This window comes from Mytilus californianus, unplaced genomic scaffold (assembly GCF_021869535.1).
Source record: "Mytilus californianus isolate M0D057914Y unplaced genomic scaffold, xbMytCali1.0.p SCAF_4, whole genome shotgun sequence".
Taxonomy (NCBI): Eukaryota; Metazoa; Mollusca; class Bivalvia; order Mytilida; family Mytilidae; genus Mytilus; species Mytilus californianus.
Window position 1 is genome coordinate 8082070 of NW_026262690.1, and position 11597 is coordinate 8093666.

Consider the following 11597-nt stretch of genomic DNA (forward strand, 5'->3'; position numbering starts at 1 on the left):
GGTAGTATTATGACTAGATTTGAAAAACGTCTTTTTTGTTGAAAATTTATGTTTTTTTGACGTCACAAATAGCACTCATTTTGATTTTCCGCAACAATTCGATGAAAACGGGTAAATTTATGTTGATTTTTTGGAGAGGAAACATAGAGCGCATGCGTCGACAACAAAGATATTTAAACCTAATTTTTGTTATGACATTTTACATATCTGACTTGAATATTTTGTTTGCCGACGCCTGCGCTCTATGTTTCTTAGGTCTTAATTTGGTTGAAATCCAGACGATTTTGTCCAATTTCGCAAAAATCTCTATTTTTAACCTATTTGTGAAGTCAAAATCCATGCTTAAAAATAAAACTCTGTCAAAAATAGTTTCTCACATGTCTTTTCATCAACTTAAACACATTTTATCCAGAAACATTGAACTTAATAATCGGGGCCAAATTTGGCCCTAACCGAACTTACTCCTTTGTTCTCGTACTAAATATTCATGTACGGAATTCATGTACAACAACCAATCAATCAATTAAATGAAAAGAGCAAATATATATCAGAATTAAACGCGACGTAAACGAATGTAGAACAGTCATTAATATCATCCGTTTATGTGTTTGAAGTGACGTTGATATGGAATGAAACTGGCTTTTAAACTCACTGATTAATATGGTTTATCGTAAAAAGCTTTTCTGACGGAAAGAAGGTATGTGTGTGTGACATGTGATAACTTTCAAGTTCTGAGGAACAATATTTTATCGTTCTTCTTAAAAAGATGTGAATTAAACGACACAAACGTTAAAGTCATTATAAGTCTTTAATCATACAATCTTCAAATCAACCAATGATCAATCAATAGTTTTGTTTTTCTAATTTAATATCCTGACCTCCATTCTACTGTTTGAATGGCGTTAAAAAGATGTAATCTATAAAAGTTGAAATAATGAAAAAGGACTTTTCGTTTCACTTTTTAAAGTGGAAATATTTTATATGTGGTATAGAATATTAGAGATTGAATACATTGGCATGTGAAGTGAATTGTAGACTGCAGTTGGTTTTTCGTTTTCGCTATAGTATTATAAAAGGGAGGCGAAAAATACCAAAGAGACATTCAAACTCATATCATCTGTTTTTCTGCGATTGATAATTTAAGGTCATTTTATTAAAAAAAAATAATTTGTTGATTGGAATTTATTTTTTGTTGTCCATTTAGTATCTTCTACGTCATTTAACAGTTTACCTTTATTTTCATATCATTAAATATGGTTAATGGTACGGAAACTGAACACAAGCCAAACTCCACTAACCAAAACAACGAGTTCATAAAACACAGCAGAAAGATAGTGGTCTTACTGAGTGCTCATTTTAAAGAAAAGAAAAAGCTTAGTTCTATAAATAATTATCTGTCCTCCGAATAATGTGGAATTGATCTATTTGAGGGTTTTTCATTTAAAATTCTCTTTTTCTTTCTGTAGGATTTGTATTTCAAAGATCAGTTAACATAAGATAAATGGTTTTATTTAGATTATCTCAAAAACTACTCATATTAGTAATGAGATATTTTAAATAAAGAAAACTCTATTTGAAATGTAAAACATTCTAGTTCGTTTCCAAGTTGACATGTAATGTGACTATAATTTCAGAAATATAGAGTAATCACTAGATAAGCAATTATTGAAAATTTCCTTAGTAATTTCAAGATTATTGAGTACAACAAACGAAATATAAATGTAAGAATATGAGGTAATTGGTAAATGCATATGGTTCCTTTATATACTATTATACGTTAAGCCACAAACAATTAATCAACTTTTATACAATATGCCCGTATCAAAAAACAGTTTCCAAAGTTGGTGATTTTCTTCACTTGATATAATCGTCTGTCTTTATCAATCGTATCAATCGTAGCACTGTATTACACAAAAATATTTTGAGGATTAAGCCGGAAGTAATTTATTCTTTTGCTTGATTCGTTGACCTTGAGAAAATCGGATTTTTCTTCATACAATTCTTCTTATTTGTATTTTATATTGTTTATAATTAAGAGTTTATATTATGGTTTAACATTATAAAGCTATAACTACACAGTTATTTTTAAGGAATCCCCAAAATCATCAAAAAACTATCATGCTATGAAGAGGGAACACGTGTTAAAATAGTGTGCACTATTAAAGTATTTATCATTTTGAATAATTGAAATTGATATTCGTAAAAATGCCCGCTCTTATAAATAGTTAAATCGATTTAGTAATTAAAAAAAGATGACAGGTACTGTCCATTATAATTACTGTTGTCATATAAAACATATGCAGAGTTGAAACCTAGGACAACGGCTGGATACCTGTCACATTCTGCCACGATCTTTTACTTTTTTTTTCTTTAGATATTTCAGAAAATTATCCACCTGACTACTAAATTATTGCTTAATGTGTTATGTTCCGTAAAATCTACGCGTCCAGTTACTAATTAAATGATTACCTGTATCTCAAATGGAAATTGATACAACTAACTTAACCAGTTTGCAAAATTGTTAAGTCAAAAAATTTGAAGATTCTTCTATACGTGAACAGATTTAGTAATGTCTTATTAATACCAACAGTACCAAAAGTATGAACAGCAGATACCTTATGGGCACACTTGTGTCCACTTACCACCAAAACGTAAGTCATGTACTCCAATTATGGTACAGTATTCGAAAATTGATTAATACAATAACAGTTGACTTTAAAAAGTCCATCGTAACGATAGAATGAATCGATAATGATTGAACATAAGTTGTTAACTCTATATAAAATTATGAATACTCTATTGTAACGATTGATTACATTGACAGTTATTGAACATTAAATGTTGACTCAATCAACTCAATAAAACGTTACAAGACCTCTATTGCAACGATTGATACGATTAATAACAATTGATAACCAGCTGTCAACTTAATCAACACATCAAAAATTGCAAACCGTCGATCGTTACTATGGATACGATTGATCACGATGGATTACCATAAATCAACTCAATCAATGCAATAAAAAATGCAAATCCTCGATTGCTACGATTGATACGATTGATCACGACTGATTAACTCAATCAACTCAGGAAATAGTGCAAACTCTCGATCGTTACGATAAATACGATTAATCATGATTGATTACAAAATATCAACTCAATCAACTTAATAAAAAAAAACGGAAACATTTGATTGTAACGATAAATATGATTGAAAACGATTAATTACCAAATATCAACTCAATCAACTCAATTAACATTGCAAACACTAGTTCGTTACAATTGGTCACAATTTATTAATAGCTATCGACTCAATCAACTTAGTTACAAGTGCAAACTCTCGATCGTTACGATAGATATTATTTATCATGATTGATTAACAAATATTAAACCAATCAACTCAATAAAAAGGGCAAACTCTCGATCGTTACGATAGATACGATTAAACTCGATTGATAACCAAATATCAATTCAATTATAATAAATCAATCTTTACGATAGATACGATTGATTGCGATTGATTACCAAATGTTAACTCAATAAAAATGACAAATCCTCGATCTTTACGATAGATACGATTGATTACCAAATATTAACTCAATTTAAAATTGCAAACCCTCGATCGTTACGACATATACAATTGATTTCGATTGATTATCAACCATCAACTCAATCAATTCAGTAAAAAGTGCAAACCCCTAATTGTTACGATAGATATCATTTATTATGATTGATTACCAAATATCAACTCAATCAACTCAGTAAAAATGGCAAAACCTCGATCGTAGCCATTGATACGATTGAACACGATTGATTGTCATATATCAACTCAGTCAACTCAATACAAAAGTTTGGTAACAAATGTAGTCATATTTTACGAACAAAAAAATTTATGCCTGCATTTTTTTCGGAAATGTATCACAAGCATTCGTTTGTCTTCACATAACCTTTGAAATGTGACTGATCGTCATGCTGGTACTAATAGCAATGACAGAATTGTATTAAGATCGTGACCCTTGAAAACCAAACGAGACGGTTGAATGAATCGATCAACCCTTTTAAATTAAATACGATCGTGATCCTTGAAAACCATATGGTCAATCGAATGAATTGACCAACCCTGAAACCATCGCAACGATTTAATACAATTGATACGATCGTGACCCTTGAAAACCACTTGAGAAAATTGATTGAATTGATCAACTCTTCAACGTTCGTAACGATTGAATACGATTGATACGACTGTGGCCCTTGAAAACCAGATGAAACAGTTGATTGAATTGATCAAATCTTTTACGAACTCAGTTCAATCAATGCTTAAAATAGGGGTTTATTGAATAGATTAAGTGAATTGATTACATATGATAGTAAAAATCCTTCGACAATTTATTGACCCTAGAACAGTATTTGAATTAAAATAAACAATAGATAGTAATTTATTTAAAAAGTCTATTCAATCGATTATCGAATACTATACATGTGTCCGTACTCATGAAGTGACTACTGGGTATCGTACCAGAATTTACCCTGGGTAATAGAAGATGCACCTTTTGTTGAATTTCTATCGTGTACTTGTAGATTTGACCTTTGACACCCGCTACCAATGTGTGGAACGTGAATCTGAATTTGCACAGCCCGTATATATTGTGCGGCAAACAGTGTACTATCTGACCTATGCTCTACTTGTGCACTGCTATGCCTGTACATGCACTATCATCTTACTGCTGCCTGTGTGCTGAAACAAAGCACCTATAACCTGGTGAGTAAGTTGGAGTTACATATCAAAAGACTCCCTACAACCTTATTCAAGTACGCAGATATATTCTTATTCAGAATCTATTTAATCAATTATTAATCACTTTCTTGTTCTTTCTGATCGAATTGGCTATCCATCACGCGACCCTTTTTTCTGACAGTGCATCAGATTTTATACTAAGAATTGGACCATTCCATTTACTTTGGACGATACCAAATATCTAATTCCTATTAGTGTTTGTTGAATACCTAAACATATATACTTTGAAGTTAAACCCTAGTAAATTAAAACCGGTATACTATTTTAATTCACCACACTTTACCTTCACTGAAGATCATTTCAGAAAACCATTAGAGGGCGTTACGAAAGCAACAAGTAATAAATAAATGAATAAAGGAATCAATCAATAGAACGGCTATCAATACGAAATGAACCGATGGTATGAAAACTTTTTAATCCAAGAACATGAGAAATCTGATTCGTGACACTGATCTTGACATACATTGACAAGAAACTGATGATGCTTTTCATATTTTCATCGAACATTTCAAATCATATGGTTTTTTATATTTGTTTACGCTGACGTCACTTGGCAATAACTGGAGTTTAATTAGTCGTACTTAAAAAGCAGCATCGTACAATATTGTCGATGTTCTTGACATTTTGAGTAATACAGGAATCATATAATATATACCCCGGTGTGTAATTGTATACATCGAAACATGTCAGACCCATGTGGAATTTTCTTATCTGAAAAGATCAGAAATGGTCTTCATAGAATTTTCGGTGATCAAGGCAACACATTGATATACTTTTGTCATATTAAAGCTACACATACACTTACAGTAGTTATAGATAAAATATTTAATTAAGTACACAATTAATAATTTCTTTAAATACCAAAAAGAAAATTATTAGTTCGTCTATTTACCTTTAGAAATTTATCTTTTATATTACAAATGATTTTTATACTGAAGACATTAAATATTTCACACTATCGAAATAGAAGATAAGTTAATTTTGAAAATTTGTTTTGATAATTAAATTTTTTTTTGATTTTTTAAGTACAATGTATAGTAGTGTTTAGAAGTAGATATTGTTGAAAACGTCACGACATGGTTTCTATTGATAAACCATTTGACAAATTGGGCAACATTGTATATTTGATTACCATTCTGTTATGATACGAGACCTCACCAACGACTATACCTTACGTATCATAGTAATTGTTTTGGAGCACCTGGGTTTATCCCCGCCGGTTATGTCGCTTGATAATTACTTTTCTGTGTGGTATTGACTATTGTTCGTCTGTAGGCTTGTATTTCTTCTGACTAATTTTTGTTTGGTATTGACTATTGTTTGTCTGTAGGCTTGTATTTCTTCTGACCAACTTGTGTTTGGTATTGACTATTGTTTGTCCGTAGGCTTGCATTTCTACTGAACAATGTGTGTTCGGTATTGACTATTGTTCGTCTGTAGACTTGTATTTCTTCTGACCAATCCGTGTTTGGTATTGACTATTGAGCGTCTGTAGACTTGTATTTTTTTTCTGACCAATCCGTGTTTGGTATTGACTATTGTTCATCTGTAGACTTGTATTTCATCTGAACAACATGTGTTTGGTATTGACTATTGTTTTCCTGTAGGCCTGTATTTCTTCTGGCCAATCTGGTCTCTGTCATTCTTAGTTTTATGGGTTTTGAAAGCCCTTTGTATTTCTTATAAACTTAAGTGAATATATTATGTATGTGATATATCTCATGAGAGATTGTATATGAAGCAAATTGTTGTACATTGTTTATTTGATAAACTGTGTTGACTTTTATAAAGTATATATATTTCTATTGAAGACCCGTAGTGTGCCAAAACAATGTCCGACTACTGACAAACACACGTCATTGTACCAGTTGACAAGGCTCCTACCAATTTTGTTTTTTATGTTTAAACACAGCAAAGAAAATATTTTGACAACTTGATAAAAGTATTGCATGACTGTACACCTTAACCCTTATCTTTTTTTAAACTCTTCATACCTATCCTAATTCTAGCAAAATAATTCCATCTTCCTTGTCTCGACTCCAAATTCCATATCGCTTGCAAATGTGAAAGTTTGAAACTGAAGAATGAGTTCTGGCTATTTGAAGAGCTTTTGAGTTATTTTCTGTCAAAGTTGATGTGTGTACTAATGTCACTAATCTCATCATTTAGAGAAGTTTTGTCTGCAACTTGGACACTGACTTGTAATTTACTTATATAATCGTTTTCTTCTTGGATGACCTAACGTATTTCAATTTTCTTCAAAAATTCGTAAGCACTGGTTGAATATTTTAACTAACAAAACACCAATTGTATATGATGTTTATAAATTATTACTAGGAGATGCCAATAATGGCAAAACACATTGGGCTTCTAATGTACGTGATTTGCTATTTGATAATAGTTTAAATTATATATGGCATCGACCGTCAGAATTTTTTTTTTATATATTTATTGATGTTATTAAGAAAAGGATTAAAGATCAGTATATACAAAGCTGGTGATCATCTGTAAACAGGAGTGAAAAATCTAAGTAGCTATAAGAATATATAGTTAGAATTTAGGTTTGAAGATTATTTAGATTACTGTTATAATTCACACTTTTTAACTAAATTACGTAGTGGTACACTAAAGCTTATTTAACATTAAATCAGGAAAATATACTGACATAAATGACTAAAAATTACGATTATGCAAATGTTGTTACTATATATATATAAAAATATTAATTTTCGCGAACCATTTAGGTCACGGAAATTCCATTTTTTGCCATCAGTAAGGAGAGTTGTACAAATAATGTGAATACACAGAACCCCGATCCAATTCATCTTTAATTTGCTAAAAATATTTATAATTTTCTGTTTTACATCTCCTAACATCATTCCATTTTTCTCTAATTTCGATTAGAATATGCCAAAACCTGCAGTAAAAATAGATGTATGCCCCAAATAAACATTCCCCGATTGGTTGAACTACTATGTCGTCGATGTAAAGCAACGCAAGCCTCGATGTAAAGCAACGCAAGCCTCGATGTAAAGCACAAGCTTCCCAAGAGTAAGGAGAGTTGTACAAATAAGGTGAATTCACAGACCCCCGATCTTCTGCTAAAAGTGTTCATCATTTTCTGTTTTGTATCCACCAACAACATTCCATTTTTCTATAATCCCGATTTAAACATGTCGAAACCTGCAGTAAAAATAGATGTATGCCCCAAGTAAACATTCCCCGATTGGTTGAAAAGCTGTTGCCTCGATCTAAAGCAACGCAAGCACACGCAAAAATTTCCGTTGATATGCTGAACTTCGACCCCGGGATTCAGCCGATTTACATAGAGATTTTCTTGCGCTCAAATGTAATTCTAAGTAAAGTATACTGGTAAAGTAAATTATATTCTTTTATAGAAATATTTACACATTTTATCATTAATGTATTGTCATACTTCTGCATATTTACGCTGAGCTTTAGTTAAATATAATTCTATACAAATTTTGTTACGTCAAACATTAAGAGTAAGAATATATTTCGCGCCAAAACAAGAAAATAAACTGTGTCACCAAATAAGTTTATCAGCATCTTTCTGAAATTTTCCAACAGAAAAAAGCGTTAATTATAGAGAAATTTTGGTGAGTATTACTTATTAATTTAAGGTTCTCCAGAGGTGGTTCTCTACACCTTCTTGGCGGTCAATTTAATCCCATTTATCAATTATCCCCGATGCCGATGGCGATGACACCCAGTCGATTTGTGTCATGAGTGAAAATCTTATCTATTTGATGAAATAACTTCTTCATTAACTGTACATGCAATATTTTTGTAGTTTTTGATAACCGTGCACATTCCCATTGCATGTCCGCAAGATAAATGGGTTATGCATTTGTGAATTGTGTAAGTACAGTAATATTGTGTAATAAGATTAATGGCGGAGGATAAAAATTTGTGACGGTCAGTGCGTGATCACGTGACATTATTATTTGTAAACAAACGGGCTCCCCATGTAACACGTGTCGGAACTATCCATACAAGGTGCAATCAATCTTATATTTCACTATTTGATGATATTTCTGTGTCTGTTTGTAGATTTGCAGATCAGATGTCATAGTGTAGTTTCATAGACAAAAAAGTTCCATGATTGTTCCTGTTCAGTAGTTGTGATTTTTTTTTATAGAATTAGAAGGTAAGTCGACATTAGTCATTATTTAAATTAAGTGAAAAAAATGACTCAACTCTGTGTAATTTTCCCCCAATTTTTGAAACGTGCATAATTTAAAGAGCATTTGCTTCCCTTGAATCCTCCCCCCCCCCTTTCCGCCCCCTACAAATTGCCCAAAACTCATACTCACGGTCTGAAATAACTCTGATGTCCAACATCTGTTTTTGCGATTCCGGCATTTTAACTCTTTATTTTCAAATTGAACACACTCAGCCATTCAGCTTATTTGCATCATAAATGAACGAGGTGTTAGATTATGTTTTCCTATTGAATAAGGGTCATTTTCATAAATCAGTTCTCATAATGCATTGTAAATTACTTTTTCTGTTGGTCATGTCACAATCTTTTAAAGTTAAAGTAAAAATGCCAGTATTTATGCGTCAATGTGAAAACTGTCCAAATATGAGAAAATAGCGGGTGGCAGGTCGATTTAAACTTACTAAAATGAAGAGAAAAAGAACTAATTGAGGCTAGATTTATATAGATTATGTTTTCCTATTGAATAAGGGTCATTTGCATAAATCAGTTCCCATAATGTTGGTCATGTGACATTCTTATAAAGTGAAAGTTAAAATGAGGGTGGTAATGGAGGTACCTTTATGACGAATAACGGTAAAAAATCTTGCCAAATGACGTTAACTGTAATTTTTGGTGCATGACGATAAAATGAAGACTTTCTTCAAGACGATAAAAACATCGACAGATTTTGACGAATCACGTTAATTTTTTCCCAAAAATAACGGTAACTATAATTATTTGAGACCTCTGACGAATCATGGTAAGGATATGTTGACGAATCACGGTAAAATGTTAACATATTTGACGCTAACGGTAGCCGAAAATGACCGTTTGACGCCTAACGGTAAAGGGCATTCATACCCTCTAAAATGCCAGTATTGATGGGTCAATGTGAAAACTGTCCAAATATGAGAAGATAACAGGTGGCAGGTTGATCAAACTTACTTAAATGAAGAGAAAAATTAATAAATTGAGGCTTGATTTATATGGATCCAGTCGCCTCCAGAGGCAACGAAGCAGCACATCAGCTTTGGACGGGCAAATATCATCTATCTGATATGGGACCAGCTGATGTCCCACTGCCCTAGCTGGTGTCGCAAAACAGTCGTTGGAGGTTAGAGTAATCTCCCGACTACAAAACTCAATTCCAATGACAAAAATGCCCTAATCTTAAATTGAAAGCATTGGAAGAGTAAACTGTAAGTTATAATTTTGACAATGACCACAATTTGTTTTAGTTCAATGTACATGTAATAATATGCGGGATAGTACATGAACTTAATACTGCTTCAAGGTTATACAGGTTTGTCAATGTAAAAATAAAATAATTTGTTTGCTAACTAAGGGAGCTACCATTTGATTTTTAGTAGGGGGGGGGGGGGGGTGTCTTACTCTAGGACGAAATTTGAAAAAAAGGCAGGATGAGACAATATGAAAGAAAAGGCAGGATGACAATTTATGTAAAAACAAGTCGGGATAAACTAATAGAAAAAAATGCAAGACAAAAAATAGATAAAAATATAAAGGCAGGACAGATTACATCTCGAACTAAAAAAGATATGCAGGACAAAATTTTTCATCCTAGCCCCCCCCCCCCCCCTTTTCCCCCATAAAAATGGAAAGGAAGCTCCCTTATAGTGTTTCCTTCAGAGGGTGTTGGCCTGGAATGGTACCCTGCAGTTTTCATACGCCTGTTCATGAGAAATATTATGGTACATGTATGCCTTTGTCCGTCTGTCTGCCCTGATCTGTCTTTTTCTAGCATGTTGTTCACTAACTCAGTAAGATTTTCACCAATTTGCATGAAACTCTGGTGAATTGATTATATCTACTGATGTGAGCTCCCTTTTAGATTTTTAGGAATTTTTTAAATATACATTTTCAAAATGTGAGGTTTTATTCATTAAAAAAGGGGGATTTTCATGTTAACGCCCATTAACTTTAAAAATGCTTTGTTCACTAACTCTTCAACGCTTTCACCAATTTGCATGAAACTGTTGTGAATTGATTATTTTATAAATTTTAGGTTTCCCGTTTCAGAGTTATATGGGATTGTATTCATGTATTGATGTGAGCTCCCTTTAGATTGTTTTGGAATTTTAGAATTTACATTATCCAGTTACAATGTAAGGGGTTTTATTCATTCAAAAAGGGGGATTTCCATGTTTTTGGACATTAACTCGAAAACACTTTCAGGGGTTTCATTATCTTTCATTTTGACCGGTACATTCCTATTTGAAGGTGGTACTTTTCAATATATTCAATGAACATCTTATACAACAATTTCTGAATTCAGGAGGTACTTATCAGTAGCATAGGAGGGTAAAAGTAGCGGGTACCGCCTCCTAATGAATGGCCTGCGCTTTAAGCAGTTGTCATCTGTCATGAAACTTTGGTTAATTGTTTATATATATCTATTGATGCAAGCTCCCTTTAAATTTAATAAATTGTGGAATTTTATTCATAAAAAAGGATGGCTTTCCCAGTTTGCAGATCAAATTCAAAAGTTTGTACATGCACTTCTGTGGTATGTTTCAGTAAATGTGTAAATTATAACTGACATAACCAACTTTGACA